A 17805-nucleotide genomic window follows, 5' to 3' on the forward strand; every position below is an offset into this window, starting at 1 on the left:
CCTTATATGCCCTGTTACCAAACCACTGTTTCTGGTAGTACTCAGCCTTTCCTTCACTTAAAATCTGGAATTAGAATTGCTTCTTTAGAAACAATCTATGTGCCAATAGCCTTGTGAGAACAAACTTCTATTAATCCCCATTACCAGTTTGAAATAATGGCTTTTTCAAGGCATTTAAAAAAGAAACTGGTAATTACTACTTCATACAAATTAAAGTGTTAGGACAAAGACTTCTGAAATACAATGGCCAGTACCACAAACAAAAAGGTGCACTTGTGTACCCTGCAACACACAGTCTTTTCCTGGGGAAGGAGTGGTTCTTCCTGATTTTCATTTGCTATCATATTAATCTCCGAGAGAATTGCTTCTTCGAGTTATATGGAATCCCACCCTAAACATGTCACAACTTCTCAATCAGCCTTTCTTCTAATTTCCTCCTAAATATTATCTCTTCTCGGTGTGTTTTGGTTTTCTTTTAGAGAAGAGTTGGTGACAGAAAGGCACTGTAAGCATTCCTACTTTATCTACAGTCTTCTCCACAGTCAGTTTTCCAATTGCTTTTCCCAGAGCCTTGATCCCTAAGCTAAGGATAGCTAACAGAATCTTATTCTTCGGTTTGGTTCGTTTCTTACTGGTACCTTTGGAGTACCGAAACAAAGAATTCTAAGTCCCTCTCTTGGAACTTAGGTGTAAATACACAAGGAAAGAGCTTCTGTCAGAGCTTGGCTTTTCCTGCCATCAGATCCCAGTCCTTTTTATTTCCTCTTCCTAGCCAATTCCATTTAAGCCCCCAAAGCTTGGAGATTCCTCTGGTCCATCGCTCTCCCAAGTCTCTGCACTCATGCTCCTGTACCTCTGCAGAAAGTGACAAGTGTGTTTCCACCCTCTTTAATTAACTTCTCCCCCTAAAATCCTGATCTTCCTCAAAATATACTTCGAACTATACTTCTTAGAGATGCGACTCTGAGTCTTCCCTGCTGATGGTTCCCGTTGCTCCGACCCCAAAGCCAGCGCACTACAGTCCAGCAGGAGATCCTTTGCTGACTCTTCAGAGGGGCAGCGCCGCGTCCCCCACGAGGTGGCCCCACGCCTCCGGAGGCCCAACGCTGGAGATCTCCCGCAAGGTCCGCTGTCCCAGAGACGTCCTCCCCCACGAAGACCAGCTCCCTATCCCCTCAGCACCCCCAAGTTACTCAGTACTCTCCCAACCAAGGCGCTGGGGCTTTCCCTCCAAACCCCTGGCCCAGAGCTCCGTCCTCGCTCTGACACCCCCGAGAGAACCCGGGAGCTGCGACTCTTGTCCGCCCCGCCTCGGGGCAGGCCCGGTCCCTCCGGGTCCGATGCTGCGTGCCCCAGCGCCGTGGGCTGGGTCCGGGGGAGGGGGGTGTCACTGTCCCGCTGCTGCTCCGTCCCGTGCCGCGCCAGCGCCCGCGCCTCTCGGCTTCCCTACCCGCCACGAGCTCCTGCTCGGGTTCCACCCGCAGCCCCGCAACCGCGAGGCCCAATCCACAGCCGGCTCGCGCAGCTACCTGCAGGGGCCGCCTCGCCTCAGCGACTCGCCGCCGCCATCTTGCATTTCAGAGCGACTGCACTTTTCAGGGAGTCAACTCTGACCTGTGAACCCTAACCCCGGAACCACTCGGAGGGCCCTCGCACGGAGGGGCCCACGGAGCTCTGCAGCCCGGCAGAAGCTCCCAGACGCCAGGCCAGCGTGCGAGAGAGACTCCGGTCCCTGAAGCTACAAAGGACGCGAGGAGGAGTCAGCCGAGGCGGGGCGAGCCCGGCGCCCCACTCGAGGACTTGGCCGCTCCTCTGGGATGCGACCCAGGCCGCTCCTCTGGAACCCTGCGCTGCGGGAGGTGTGCGCCGCCCCGCCCTCTGTCAGGAGGAGTCACGCCCCCTGTCAGGAGGGGGCCACGCCTCTGTCACTAGAAGCCACGCCCCGTCGTGAGAAGCTCCTCCTTTCGGCCTTGCGAGGCTCCGCCCCGTTCAGGCGATTGCTCGGCCGGCGGTCGTCAGAAGTCTGACCCCGCCTCCCGCGACCTCGGGCGCTTTCTTCCATTGAAACTGCCTTAGTCCTCCGAAACCCCTTCCCTCCCGGAGCGGTACTCCTAAGGCCCCGCCCCTCCCTAAGCCACGCCTACTGTCACTCTCAGCTCCTCCTTGGGAGCCTCTGGATTCCAGCCGCGCCCCCACCCGCTGTCAACAGTCCCGCGCTCCTGTCAGGGGCTGCTCCGCCTCCAGCAGCAGCCGTAGTTCCAGCTTTGGACCGGAAAAGTTGAGCGTGGCCCCATTCGGAGCCTCCCACCTCTGCCTCCTGCTGCAGCCCCTCTTTTCCCTGCGAGCTATTGACTGAAGCCGAGCTTTCAGTGGTTACCAGCCCTGCAGCACAGCCAACTGAGGACCTCATCGTCTTCCCCATCTCTGCCCTTCTGCCTTCTCATCATTGTTACAATGGAAATGCAAACCAGGGCAAAAGGAAACCACTGGGAGTGTTCACTCAGAGTATTCACGGCTCCGGACGTAAGAGAACTCTTTGGCGTAAGAGAACTCTGGATGTTTAGTCCCCAGCCCCATTCCAGTCATGAACCCTTTGTGTTTTGATAGCAGAACTTCACCAAGCCACACCAGTCCGAAAATCCGCACTCTGCATTTACTTGAAGGGAAGACCTGGCTGCTGAAATCAACGTGCACAATATGTAGTTGCATCTTAAAATTCTAAAACTTGTGTGTGCTGAGGCTTAATGATCTCACCAGCAGAGGTATTCAGCCCTGTCCCACTCAGCCCATTCTTAAAACAAAAATTAACAGCACTCTAGCTCCTTGAAACTAAATTCAGAATGTAAACTACTTATACAAATAATTTAAGAAATCAGTGCAATTATTAACAGAAAGTTGTTGCAGTATTAACATCAGGAAAATAAAACAATGCATTCTCCACAACATATTTAAATACTTGTGTCCCTCATAAGGAAAATACAAGGCAAAAGTCTCTCTTTCTCTCTCTCTCTCTCTCTCTCTCTCTCTCTCTCTCTCTCTCTCTCTCACACACACACACACACACACACACTAGATTATGCTCACCCAGAGATAGTTCCAGGTCCACTGAGAATCCCAGTTTAAGATTTAACTCTGAACAAAGAAACTATTTCAAATTCAGATATTCAATCTTTTGTTCATGCATGCATTCAACCATTTGCTTTTTGAGCACCACATGTGCCGGACACTAAAGGAGATGTAAAACTGAGTAAGGCCATCCTGTCGTCCTTTGGTATCTAAAAGGGATTGTCCTGGAACCCTCCATGATACCCAAGTCGAGTGTTGTTCAAGTCCCTTAAATAAACTGGTGTGGAATTTGCATATAAGTTGTGCACATGTCACCATGAAATTCACACCATCTCTGCTGGGATGATGCAATGCCAGGCCAAGGGCCGCTGTGCTGTGACTGTTTAGCACACCGAGTCGAGAAACAAGCTGACTCGTTCGGCAGAGATGCAGGACTTTTTTTTTTTCCCTGAACATTTTGATCCACAGTTGGTTGAATCATAGATGTGGAAGCCATGGATCCGGAAGGCTGTGTTCTGTCTTCCAGGATCTTACAGACTAGATGCTAGGCAAAAGAAAGACACGCTCATAAAGTCCATCAGAGTGAAAACCGAGGAGAATCAGAAGTGGCTGAGGCATATGGACTTCACTTCTCTTCCCCCCCCCCCCCCGTTTTCCTTCTCTTAGTCCTTCTTTTTTAGCACTAGTTTATAGTCTTATCCCTCTCTCTATAGCAGCTAGCATGCTTCACCACTCCCCAAAGCCTCCCAGTTTAAGGTCACTCCCGCGGGGCATTTCTGTCCAGGAAAACAATTTCAATAGCACAGCGCTGGGAACAGTATCCCTAGCTGAAGTGCTGCCAATTATCTGGCATCCTTGCACAAAGCAAGACTGTTACCAGCACTTGGAGAGAGAGAGAGAGAGAGAGAGAGAGAGAGAGAGAGAGAGAGAGACAACAATTAAAAAAAAACGTTGCAGACTTAAGCAATATGCATATATGTTTCCCATAGCAGATTGTGCCAGCCCACATAAATCTGTTTAGAGACCACGCTTACAGGATAACTTGTTTCTATTAAAATAAACTCATTTATAAAAATTGTAAATATGACTGATTTTAACAGCTGCGCAGCTCCAGAAGTAAGTTTTAACAGCGGACTGGCACAGTGAGGAGCCTAGAGTTTTTATGTACAAGCTTGGCGGCTTGTCATCCACAGACGGGCATGGCAAAACTTCAGTCCTGCTAGAGATGAGAAGTTGTTCAGTAGGGTTCTAAAAAGCACAGTGCTTTTGCTCTTCAGAGCCCACCCCACCTTTGGAACACTGAAGAGAGCGTCAGGAGGAAATGAAGCCCTTGGAATAAAAAGCAGTAAACGCCAGCCCGGTCTGAGGAACAGACTTCCAGCAGCTCTGTTTGTAGACACGTCTCTCTGTTGTTCTTTTGCTTCTTTCTACCCTTTTGGGTGGGGGAGGAGCAGTTTTGAAAACATGATACCATAAAACAGACCAAAAAAGACATCAAACTAAGTCACTTTAAACATATGACTCTAGTTAGCGGAACTTGAGAATTTTGTTCTAATGGAAGGGTCCCAACAATTCTCCAATGGCTAGTCCAAAAGGTGAACAATGACAACAAAAGATGAGCATTCTAAATGTCCCCAAACAAGCTTTCAAAGTCAGCTTCAGGACAAGTCCTTTACTGTTCCTCTTAACGGCGTGTTCCATGTAAATAATAAACGTGTGGTAATGGCTGCAGAAACGAGCGCTGTGCTCCTGGTTGTAAAAATGCCCGTGCTCCTCCTCTTCCCCTTCCTTTCTCTAGCACAGAAGCCAAGCTGTGAACCCAGGACAAGAAAACCTGACTTCTGCATATGGAGTTGAGGAGTGACATATTGTTAGGCTTTGTAACTGAGTTGTGGTGCCGGCTGGCTTGGTTCACCTATTAGGGTGTAAATTTATTTCTACCAAAAAAAAAAAAAAAAATGTGGTGCATATGTCAACACTAAACAAGCCTGGAAAACAAAACAGCAGTGTGTGTGTGTGTGTGTGTGTGTGTGTGTAAAAAGAATACCTTTTTGAGAGAGAGAGAGAGAGAGAGAGAGAGAGAGAAAGAGAGAGAGAGTCTCACTATGTAGCTCAGATGTCCTGGTATTTACGTTGTAAACCAGTGTAAACCAGGCTGGCCCTTGAGCTCACAGAGATCCAACTGCTCTGTCTCCTGAGTGCTGGGATTAAATGTGTATGCTGCTAACCCTGGCTCCAACAAGAGCGACTTTTCAAACAGCGTTATAGGGCTGGAGAGATGGTTCAGCAGACTTCTCTTCCAGAGGTCCTGAGTTCAGTTCCCAGCAGCCACGTGATGGCTCAGAACCATTTGTAATGGAATCTGCTGCCCTCTTCTGGTGTGTCTGAAGACAGCTACAGTGTACTCATATAAATAAAACAAACAAATCTTAAAAAATAAAAAAGTATTAGAATAATAGACATGACAACAAGAAAAATAAGAAAGAAACTACACTCCACATCACTTAATTTGGTATTAAATCTCCTTTCTGAGCCAACTGATAATTCTTTAATATATTTATTCACTTCATTTACAGTCCAAAGTCAGCCCTTACTAGCCTTCCCTCATGCAAGTCCTCCCCATTCCGCCTCCCCCTTCTTTTTTGTTTTTGTTTTGCTTTAAGATTTATTAATTAATTAATTTATTTATTATATGTAAGTACACTGTAGCTGTCTTCAGACATGCCAGAAGAGGGCGTCTGATCTCATTATGGATGGTTGTGAGCCACCATGTGGGTGCTGGGATTTGAACTCAGGACCTTCAGAAGCGCAGTCAGTGCTCTTAAGCCATCTCTCCAGCGCCCCCTTCTCTTTTGAGAAGGGGAAGCCCACTCCCCCACTTCCCAACCCCTGGTGCCATCCTCTCCCACTGGAGCCAGACAAGGTGAACCATTTAGGAGAGCAGGATCCACAGGCAGTCAGGCAACAGGTTCAGGGGCAGCCTCTGCTGCAGTTGTTGGGGGACCCACATAAGGACCAAGCTGCTCATTTGCTAAGTATGTACAAGAGGCCTAGATCCAGCCCATACTTGCCCAGTGGATGGTGATTCAATCTCTCAGGGCCCCCGGGCCCCCCCCCCACCCGAGGGTCTATGTTGGTTGACTCTGTTGGTCTGTGGAGTCCCTGTTCTCAGTCCTTTTCCTAACACTTTGGTAAGACTCCCCGAGTGCCATCTAATATTTGGGCATGACTCTGTATCTCTTTGTATTGACTGTTAGGTAGAGCCTTTCAGAGGGCAGTTATGCTGGCTTCCTGTCTGCAAGCATCACAGAGTATTATTACTTGTGTCAGGGATTGGTTCTTTCCCATGGGATGGGTCTCAATTTGAGGTCCTTGGTTGTTAGCCCCTCAGCTCTCCTCTATCTTGTAGTCAGGACAAATTTTGGGTCAAAGGTTTTATGTTGGATTGCCGTCCTTATCCTTTCACTGGGAGTCTTGCCTGGACCACCGGAAGTGGTCACTTCAGGATCCCTATCTCTTACTTCTAGGAGTTTCAGCTAGAGTCATTCCCATAGACCTTTTGGGGCCTCTCCCCATCCCAGGTCTCTGGCACAATCCTGAACTATAAAAGAACTTCTGGAGACCAACTGTTAATTTAAGGTCAAGAATTAAGCTTTCTTCCTGCCTTTCTGCAGGATTTTCTTTTATTTTTTAATATTTACCTTTCTTTTATTTTTTAAGATTTATTTATTTTATGTATATGAGTACACTGTCATTGCTTTCAGACACACCAGAAGAGGGCATCAGATCCCATTACAGATGGTTGTGAGCCACCACATGGTTGCTGGGAATTGAACTCAGGACCTTTGAAAGGGCAGTCAGTGCTCTTAACCACCGAACCATCTCTCCAGCCCCCAGTATATCCTTTTTAATCTAAGATTTTACAGCTGGGCCATGGTAGCCCATGCCTTTGATTCCAGGCTGGTCTCTATAATAAGGGCAGCCTGGACTCTGTCTTTCAAAGAAAATATTTAAAGCTTGGGACACAGATAACAGATAACACACAATTAGAAAAAGCAGTGTGTAAGCTAGGAAATACAACAACGTTCCACTGTGTCACAATCTTAGCAGAGGATGCTAAGTAGCAGTCATTAAGCTTTAGAATGCATGAAAATTACTAGGATACTTCACTTAAAAATAGATGGTCAGGCCCATCCCACTCCTGGTAGGAAATGCAAATTTAGTGGGTCTCAGATGCACTTGTGTGAATCTGCTTTGGACATGCAGCTGAGGTAACCTTTACATAATTGAACTTAAGACTTTGTGTTAATAAATATTGGCCTAGGGGCTAAAGAGATAAGATAACTCAGAGGTCATTCTTTTTGTTTTCTTTTTGTTTTGTTTTGGTTTGGTTTTGATTTTTCGAGACAGGATCTCTCTGTATAGCCCTGACTCTCCTGGAACTCACTCTGTAGACCAGGTTGGCCTTGAACTCAGAAATCTGCCTGCCTCTGCCTCCCAAGTGCTGGGATTACAGGCATGTGCCACCACAGTCCGGCTAAGATACTCATTCTTGACCTCTGACCTCCACGTGCATGCGCAAAACAAACCCCTCGAGTGGTTCTCAACCTGTGAGTTGTAACCCCTTCGGGGGAGAGGGGAGTCAAACGATCCTTTCACAGTGGTTGCAAACACCTATAATTTCTACAAATGAGTTTCTCTGTCCTAGTGAGTGAACATGACGCTAATACCTCTGTTACAACAGTGTGAACTGCACTTCTGTAATAAAAGCCCTGAACCCACAAGCTTAGCATGTCATGTATTCTCACCCATCAAAGACTCTTAGGGCAGCAGGAGGCTCCAGTCCCACCCCCTTCCCAGAATAGCTCAGGCATATCCAGGCTGCTGCCTCTTTTTGCCCATATTCAGAAAAGGCAGTGTGGGATGCGAATGAGAAATGTCCCCCATAATCTCCGTCCTTTGAATACTTTGTCTCTGTTGGGATGGCACTGTTTGGGGAGGTTTAGGAGGCGTGGCCTTGCTGGAAGAGGTATGTCGAAGCCTTGCCTACCACCAGTTTGAGCTCTCTGCTTGGTATTTTTGGTTCAAAATGTGAGCCCTGAACTTCTGCTCCAGCTGCCATCCCGCTTGTCCACAGCTTCCCTATCATGATGGAATCCAAATCACTCTGGAACCGTAAGTCACATAAAGGCTTCCTTCTGTAAGTTGCCTTGGATATGGTGTTTTATCACAGCAACAGAAAAGTAATAATACGCCGGGCGGTGGTGGCTCACGCCTGTAATCCCAGCACTCTGGGATGCAGAGGCAGGCGGATCTCTGAGTTCGAGGCCAGCCTGGTCTACAGAGTGAGTTCCAGGATAGCCAGGGCTACACAGAGAAACCCTGTCTCAAAAAAAACCAAATCCAAAAAACAAAAAAAAACAAAAAAAAACAAAAAAAAAAAAAAAAGAAAGAAAGAAAAGTAATAATACAGGTGGGGAACAGATGGGCATCTGGATGAAGACTAAATGTCTCTATCGGCTCTCTGGCCAAAGGGCAGATACTTTTAGATACTGTTTCCAACAAGAATGAAACTCGTGGTTCCTTTCCAACACACAATGGAGTTAACAGTCTTTGTCAGTCTTGAAACACAAGGCAAAGGCAACTAAAACTCTAGTGAGGTGCCAGACAATCAGATATTTAGATGTTTGTTTAAACTTCCGTTTGGATACAATTTGATTTACAATATTACAAATCCCATAGCAGTGTGGTGGTTTTTCATTCTCAATTTGACTACATCTGAAATTAACTAAAACCCAAAAGTTGAGGGCATGCCTGTGAGGCATTTTTGCTTAGTTTGAAGGGAGTAGTTCCACTTCTAACCTGGAACTTTGAGATAGGAAGACACACACTTTCAGCCTGGAACTGGAGACAAGAAGGCACACCTTTAATGTGGACCACACCTTCTGCCCGAAGCCTACGGAAGGTTGTGGAAGAAGGAACCTTTGTTCTTTGCCTGCCTGCCCGCCCCTTGTTGGTACACCCATTCCTTCTCTGGCCTTTGAGCCTGTTTTGGTATCCCAGCATCTACAGAAGACTAGTCTTGTAGACTGAGCAACTACTGGATCCTTACAGTTTCTGTTCACAGTCAGCCATTGTTGGATTAACTAGATTAAATAAATCCCATACACACATACAACATACACACAAACTTAAAAAAAAAAACTATGTGATTAAACTTTGGGGGTGGTAGAGAGAGGGGTGAGACAGGGTCTCCCTGTGTGTGGGGAGTTCAGATTAATCTTGAACTCAGAATTCTCCAGCCTTAGCTTCCTGAATGCTGGGATTACTAACGTGCACTTCCACACCAGGCTTTAATAACCTTCTTGAAAATTTCTTACCCAAAGACAGTTGAAGAACAGCATGGAATATAAGAAATACATAACTTATCAGCTTAACTGTGCAAGAATTGTTTTCTGATTGTTTTATCATCTTTTAGATAATTTGAACTTTATAACAGATAAAATCACTAAAAGTGACTTAAATTTTTTTATATTTTTACTAACAAAAGTAGGTAACATTGCAGAAACTTTAAAACATAGAAAAGAGGGTTTGTTTGTTTCACCTTTTTCCGCCACCACCAACATTTCAGTATGTTTTCAGATTAGCTATTTTTAAATGAAAGACAATGTGAGGTTGTCTCTATTTCTTCTCCTGCAAGGCTATTTGGACCAAGAGTGTAAGGAAATTGTCTTTTGGGATAGAATGATGTTTTAGTGATTATATTTCATACCACAGCTGTGAGGTGAAGGTTCAGAAGAAACCAGAGAATTCACAGGAGAGTGGTAATTTACATGTTTCCTAGTGAGGTGGAGAGATTAGAAAATTTTAAGGAAGAAACAGCAAAGACATATATGCTACGATACTAAATATAAAGCATGTAAACTGAATGAAATAATTAATTATTGAACATAAGATCTAGGGTAACTTATTTTTCTTCCTAAAGAATGAAAGCAAATGCTTGTCTTTTTTTCAGGGCTCTGATTTTCCTAAATACTTGCCCCACTAAATAGCAATAATTAGGATTCATCACACATAATCAGTTTCCAAATTATTTCATGAATACATTATCTATTGCTATGGTCCCCTTTTTGTCTCCTAAGTCTCACAATGGGCTTTTAAATCCATGCTTGTAGCTCACAATGTCTGCATGTCCAGGGTATCCATATTCTGCTGGCTTTGATCTGTGAAGCATTTTAGTCCTATCTCTTTTAAATCATTTTGATCTGGCATATGCTCTAAAGATAGAAGTCTTCCAAGGGCCCTCTTGCTGCATGTTAAACGCCGTCTCTGATTCCCAGCCAGAGCTCTGATGTTGGCAAAGTCAGTTACTCAAATGTAAGCCGTTTCATTTCCAACCTTTGCACACTTAAAAATGGCATATTTTAAACATGGTTCCTCTTTAAAAAAAAAATCAGGCTATGAACTGTATGATTACAAAATAAAAACATTTACAATGGGAAGAAATTTGAAAATAAAATTATGTTGCCACCATAAAATATTGAGGAAATCAATGCTGGTTTGTGAAGTTCAATAGTTTAGTGGTCTGGTTTGTATCTGGAGGTTCTAGATGCTTTAGGAGATAGGATCTACTTTGAGGTAGTCATTCCAAATGGATTCTTGAGACATACTATCCCTAGCAACTTCCTGGATCCTTTTCTCGGCTTGCTCTTTGCTGTGAGAGGAATAGCCATCCCCTTCTGCGCCGATGCTCTGCTCAAAGGCTGACAACTAAGCAAGCATGTATCAAACCCTTTGCAACAGTGGGGCAAGGTAGATCTTTCTTAAGCCGTTTCTGTGAGGTATTTGGTTACAAAAGTAGCCAATACATCAAATCTTAAAGTATATAAACAACAGCAAAAAATGTAGCTCTTATTGGGTTATTTAGTAGCTTTCTACTTTTATTTTACAACAGGAGTGGCCTAGGTCAGGCCCTTCCTAAGAAAGCCCTTAGGTAAAGGATTAGGAAGGCCCATGCTTTCTTTAGGGGTGACAATATTAGGTCCTTCTAAGGGACAGGTGACATAGAGGTAGGGCCCGCAGATTCCAGTAGAGTTTGAACATGAACGGAGAAGCTTGAGTAACGAAGACACCTCAGAGCTATCCAAGGAGCAAAGAGCTGCTGTCTGCCAGAGTCTCCTACTACCTGCCAAGTACTTAGAGGAGCAGGTCCTCCTGTCATTTTCAGTCCATCTCAGATGCCAGGTTCTCAGTGTTTGAGGGGAGGTCTATCCTGAAATACCGCAGGCCAGAGGAAGATGAGGGGGCATCTACAATATCTATTTTTAAAAATGAGATTAAGAATGTCAGTTTGAATTAAAAAAAAAAAAAGAATGTGGTCTTGGGGGGCTGGCAAGACTGCTTGGTGGTAAAGAGCACGGCCTGCTCTTCCAGAGGATCTTGGTTCAATTCCCAGCCCCACGGCCATGGCTCACTTGTTTGTAACTCTAATTGCAGGGGACCTGACACCCTCACACAGACATACATGCGGGCAAAGCACCAATGCACATAAAAAGGTAAAATCGTTTTTTGTTTGTTTGTTCATTTGTTCATTTGATTTAAAGTGGTTTTTTGTTTGTTTGTTTGTTTCTTTGTTTGTTTTTGCCAGGCAGCAGTGCACATCTTTAATCCTAGCACTCAGAAGGCAAAGGCAGGCAGATATCCATGCGTTGGAAGTCAGTCTGGTCCTCAAAGTGAGTTCTAGGACAGCCAGGACTATGTAGAAAAAACCTGTCACAAACACCCTCCACTCCTCTCCCCCGCCTCAAAAAAAACCCCCAAAATACGGGTTTTGCTGAGGGTATATGGCTCAGTGGTAGAAAATTTAGAGTGTTCAAATCCCAGGATGGCTGCAAAGGAAAGTAAATATTTCTTATCATGGCTGGACATCACTCAGCGCTTAAGAGCACTGGCTACTTTTTTATAAGACCCGGGTTTCATCGCTAACACCCACAGAATAGCTCTCAGCCATTTATATTCAAGTTCCAGGGCATCTAACACCCTCTTTTTGGCCTCTAGGGGAGGGAGAGGACACCGAACACATAGAATACACAGATATAGGTGCAGGCAAAACAGTCATACACACAAAATAATTTTTAAAAACTACTGGTTTCAAGCCGGGAGGTGGTGGCACACGCCTTTAATCCCAGCACTTGGGAGGCAGAGGCAGGCAGATTTCTGAGTTCGAGGTCAGCCTGGTCTAAGGAGTGAGTTCCAGGACAGCCAGGGCTATTCAGAGAAACCCTGTCTCGAAAAACCAAAACAAAAAAACAAAACAAAACAAAAAAACCTACTGGTTTCAATTCATACAAGCCTAGGTTTGAGTCCCTCTTCTTCTTATATGTGACAAAGCCTAAATGACTTAAGCTAAGCCTCAGTTTCCTTATTTGCAAAACAGAAAAAAAAAAAAGTAGAACATGCCTACTAAGCCTTATGAGGCCTTTTTTGAGGGTTGATATACAGGTCATAGATGACAGATGAGGAAAGACTTCACTGTGTGTATTAGAGAATCAAGACAAACGCACAGTGAAGATTGTGTTGGTAAATTGTGGCTTTATCTCCAACAGAAAACCCCTGGGTTGGCTTCCAGGCTCACACTTTCTGATAATCTGAGTTTCACAAAGAATAGACTAAGTTATGTGACACTGGCTTCCACACAGGGGTTAAATGGGCATTAGGGACAATCAATGTCAAGGATATTTTAAGGATTGACAAACAAAAATGAGAATCAAACAAACAGCTGAACTGATGATGACTCACACATTTGATCCCAACATTGAGGAGGCAGAAACAGGCGAATTTCTGAGAGTTCCAGGCCAACCTGGTCTACATAGTGAGTTCCAGGCCAGCCACAGCTAAAACAGAGAAACCCTGTATTGAAAAAACAACAACAGCAAAAAGAATTGCGGATGACTTGGAAGGGACCTGATTCTCTTCCACTGCTGTTTGGCTTTCGCCAGCCACCTTTTCAAAAATGAGTTTTTCTGCTAAGGTTAGCATAAGAGACTTTTCGGTTAACTTGCAACCTAAGAATCACAAACCAAATAAACCCCACCTGGCTGCTGGCTTCCCTCGTGACTGTCTGCACAAATACAGACTTTCTCTGCATGTTGTTCTTGCTCTCAGAGCTAAAGGAAAGGAGCATCTACAACCTTTCAGTCCTTTTGCACACTAACTGTATAAAGCTTATACAATACAATTAATTGGATGGGTTTCAAACTATGAAAACAAATATAAGCAAAGGCAGCCTGTGACTGGGCCTTTCATAGCCTTAAAATAATAACAGTTGGAAGAAGCGGTTTCTGAAAGCATAGTAAAAATGACCTGGTGTCTTCTTGAAAGGCTGTCACCTAAATCCCAGTCTGCTTTTAAAAGTATCATTTAAAAATTTGTATTGTATGCACGAGTGTTTTGCCTGCAGGTATGAATGTGCACCACATGCATACCTGGTACCTTGGAGGTCAGAAGAGGGTGACAAATAGGTCCCTTGGAACTGGAATGACAGAGGGTTGTGAGCCACAAGTGGGTACTGGGACCGGAACCCAGATCCTGTGGAAAAGCAACAAGTGCTCTTAACCACTGAGCCATCTCTTCACTCCCTCCTACTCTGCTTTTTATTTTACTTTTTACATTTGTGTGTGAATATGTGTGGTGTGTATGAGTGTATATGTGTGTCTGTGTATTTGTGTGTGCAGTTTGTATTTATGTGTAGTGAGTATGTATGTGTTTATATATATATATGTGTGTGTGTATTTATTTGTGTGTGTATATTTATAAACATTTGTGTATGTGTGTATTTGTATATATGTGGTCTATGTATAGTACATGTCAGTGTGCATATGTGTACATGTATGTATGTGAGTGTGTGGTGTATATGTATGTGTGTGCATGTGTGACTGTATATACATGTATGTACATGTGTACATGTATATGTTTATGTGTATAGTGAGTGTGCATATGCACGTGCACGTGTGTGGGGTGTGTGTGTGTGTGTGTACTAAAGTGTACGTGTGGATGTCAGAAGATAACTTTCAGGAGACAGAATCAGTTCCCTCCTTCCACCATGTGTGTTAAGGAGTTTAAACTCAGCTCGGTGAGCCTGACAGCGGCAAATGACCTCAACCACCTTTCCCACTGAGCCGTCTTACCAGCCCCCTCCTCTGATCTGCTTTGAATCAAAATCTTGTGTGACCCAGGCTCTTGATGCCCTTGTCTCTGACTCCTTTGTGTTGGTATTGCTGATGGACATGGCTGCCCAACTCTGCTTCTCTGAGGTTTGGCCTTTCCTTCCCAGAACCCTCCACATGCCCCCATTCTGTAGCTAATGCCCACCTTCCCGCCCCTCACTAGTAATAGTCTCTCTTTAACTGCTACCTCTATTATTGTCAGGAAATGATTTATTGTGGTGAATGGTGGGTCTATAATCAAAACCCAAGACAAAACAAACTAAGCTGATGACCTTAAAGGACCTAGGACCCAAGCCAGCTAGTGACTGCATCCACCGGACGTCTCGACACTTAGGAGGCAGAGATGGGAGGACTGGAGTGAACTGCCATGCATGCAGTGCTGACAGAGAGAATGTGTTTTCAAGAAATCCAGGGGCTGGGCGGTGTTCTGGGAAGCTACATGGCAAGAGGCATGGAGGGTAGGGGAGAAAGGAGAAATGGCCCCGCGGCTAAGAGCCCTTGCTGCTCTAGTAGAGGACACAGGTTCAGATTCTAGCACCTGATGGAGGCTCACAGCTGTCTGCTCATCCAGTAGCAGGGGATCCAGCCATCTCCTCTGGCCTTCAAGGACATAGTGTGCACTTGCTGTACAAGACACGCATGAAGACAAAACATCTATAGACATAAAATAAAAAGAACAATAAAATTTAATAGAAGAAGAGGAGGAGGAGAAAGAGGAGGGGGTGGGAAAGAAGAGGAAGAGGAAGGAGGAGGAGGAAGAGGAGGAGGCAGCAGAGACACACTGGGTATTATTAACCCCCTTGGTAATATCAGCTTGCAGAAGGGACTTTGAAATCCATCTGCCCCCATTCCAATAACAATGCTTTTTTCCCTAAAAGTCAACAACAAAATCAAAACCATCTTCTAGGGAACTGAGATCAGGCAGCTCAGAGCACCTGCTGCTCACTCCATAATGAGGATTAGAGTTTAGAGCCCAGCACTCAAAAATACCTCCAGCCCCAAGGGTTTGTCCTCTGGGGACACTCAAATATACTCTCTCTCTCTCTCTCTCTCTCTCTCTCTCTCTCTCTCTCTCATGAATACACACACTAAAATGAACTTTTTTTTTTTTTTTTTTTTTTTTTTTTTTTTTTTTTGGTTTTTTCAGACAGGGTTTCTCTGTGTAGCCCTGGCTGTCCTGGAACTCACTCTGTAGACCAAGCTGGCCTCGAACACAGAAATCCGCCTGCCTCTGCCTTCCAAGTGCTGGGATCACAGGCATCCGCCACCATGCCCGGCTTAAAATGAACTTTTAAAAAAGATTTATTTATTAATGTATATGAGTACACTGTCACAGTCTTCAGACACACCAGAAGGTGGCATCGGATCCCATTATGGATGGTTGTGAGCCACCATGTGGTTGCTGGGAACTGAACTCAGTACTTCTGGAAGAGCAGTCAGTGCTCTTAACCCCTGAGCCATCTCTCCAACCCCTCCCCCAAACAAATGTAACTTAAAAAAATGTTCTCCATCCTTTTTGCTTTGCTTTTGTAGCATTCTGTACTGGCTAGTTTTGTGTGTCAACTTAACACAGGCTGGAGTTATCACAGAGAAAGGAGCTTCAGTTGGAGAAGTGCCTCCATGAGATCCAGCTGTGGGGCATTTTTCTCAATTAGGGATCAAGGTGGGAGGGACCCTGTGGGCGGGTACCGCCTCTGGGCTGGTAGCCTTGGGTTCTATAAGAGAGCAGGCTGAGCAAGCCAGGGGAAACAAGCCAGTAAGGAACATCCCTCCATGGCCTCTGCATCAGCTCCTGCTTCCTGACCTGCTTGAGTTCCAGTCCTGACTTCCTTTAGTGATGAACAGCAGTGTGGAAGTGTAAGCTCAATGAACCCTTTCCTCCCCAACTTGTTTCTTGATCATGTTTGTGCAGGAATAGAAACCCTGACTAAAATACACTCCTATCCCAAAGTGGGCAGTTCTCCTTCAGCTAAACCAATTAAAACCTCATTTTATCCCCTTTCTCATCTCACCATCTCTGGACACTTCCCGCCTTGAGAAGATCCAGGTTAAGATGGGTTTAAACGAGTCTCCTTTCTCCATCATCACTTCCAATCAAAACCTCCAGGATTCTGCTAGTATGATTTGGTTTTAGCACAGGTCTCCAGTATTGATTCAATTAACCAACAATTACTTATTGTGTACTTCTGTTCATAGTCTCCAGGGAATGTATACTTTTGCAGGAAACATTTAGGTTAGTTACAATGCTCGGTGATGAGGGCAAGGTACAGCTAGAAAGTCAGCAGAAGGGACAGCTTTGGAGCATAGGACAGATACAAAGTTCCTGATGGCTGGGCCTGTGGAAATGCAGCCCAGTGAGAAGACACTTCACACCATTCTACTGCTGTTAAAAGTCTGACAAGAGGGCTGGAGAGATGGCTCAGCGGTTAAGAGCACTGACTGCTCTTCCAGAGGTCCTTAGTTCAAATCCTAGCAACCACATGGTGGCTCATAACCATCTGTAATGGGATCTGATGCCCTCTTCTGGTGTGTCTGAACTCAGCTACAGTGTACTTAGATACAATAATAAATAAATAAATGTATTAAAAAAAAAAGCCGGGTGGTGATGTCACACGCCTGTAATCCCAGCACTCTGGGAGGCAGAGGTGGGCAGATTTTTGAGTTCGAGGCCAGCCTGGTCTACAGAGTGAGTTCCAGGACAGCCAGGGCTACACAGACAAACCCCTGTCTCAAAAAAACCAAATCCAAAAAACAAACAAAACAAAACAAAACAAAAAAGTCTGACAAGGCTTCTCACCATAGGATCTGCACATCCACATAGTCTATTGTTTATTGCAGATGGAATTATTGTTCCTGGTTCCTGGGTGAATTAGTGAGAAGCAGCAGGAGGAGGGCACAGAGAGAGCGAGGTTAGGGTGTTTATTCTCATCTCCTCTAAGCTTCCAGTGCACAGGCCAAACCCCACATTTGATGGCTACTGATTCTGTGCAGGTAGCTGAATCATGGTGGCTGTCTTTGTAGTTTCAGGCATGGCTTCCCATCCTTGCTCTTCTAGGATTAGAAGTCCTGGCTAGAATCCCCACACAGACATATTCAAGTGCTCGCCACCAGTATTGACTGCTCCACGCCAACACACTAATATAGTAATTCATGCCAGACGTGACCCCAGCCCCAGGTTAAAAGAAAACAAAAAAACTTAAGACAGGTACTGAAATTGGGTTAATTGTATTCTGGAATTGTGTTTTATCTTGAAAAAGAAAAGTGATATGTCCAAATAAGAGAAGTAATACACACACAAACACACACACATTTATAATATACACATACACACATATATATATTTGTATATGTATATACACAGACACATGTACACATATACACCCATGTGTATATACACACCCACATATGTATACACACACACACACATATATATACTATAGCAGTTCTACTAAGTATATGCACAAATGAAAGCAGGATTCCAGAGATACTTATTCATCCCTGTTCATGTGACATG

General features: G+C 44.8%; 1 protein-coding gene across 3 annotated transcripts in view; it reads right to left on the reverse strand.

The window, feature by feature from the left end:
• Zhx1 (zinc fingers and homeoboxes 1) overlaps positions 1 to 1862 on the reverse strand; it is a 30755-nt gene extending 28893 nt beyond the window's left edge. For 2 of the 3 annotated variants that reach the window (XM_052160932.1, XM_052160933.1), the window contains exon 1: positions 1530 to 1862. The gene's annotated coding sequence lies outside the window, so the exon portion shown is untranslated. The other variant, XM_052160934.1, reaches the window with a different exon arrangement.
• Positions 1863 to 17805: the final 15943 nt, after the last annotated feature.

This window comes from Apodemus sylvaticus, chromosome 17 (genome assembly GCF_947179515.1).
Source record: "Apodemus sylvaticus chromosome 17, mApoSyl1.1, whole genome shotgun sequence".
NCBI classification, from domain to species: Eukaryota; Metazoa; Chordata; class Mammalia; order Rodentia; family Muridae; genus Apodemus; species Apodemus sylvaticus.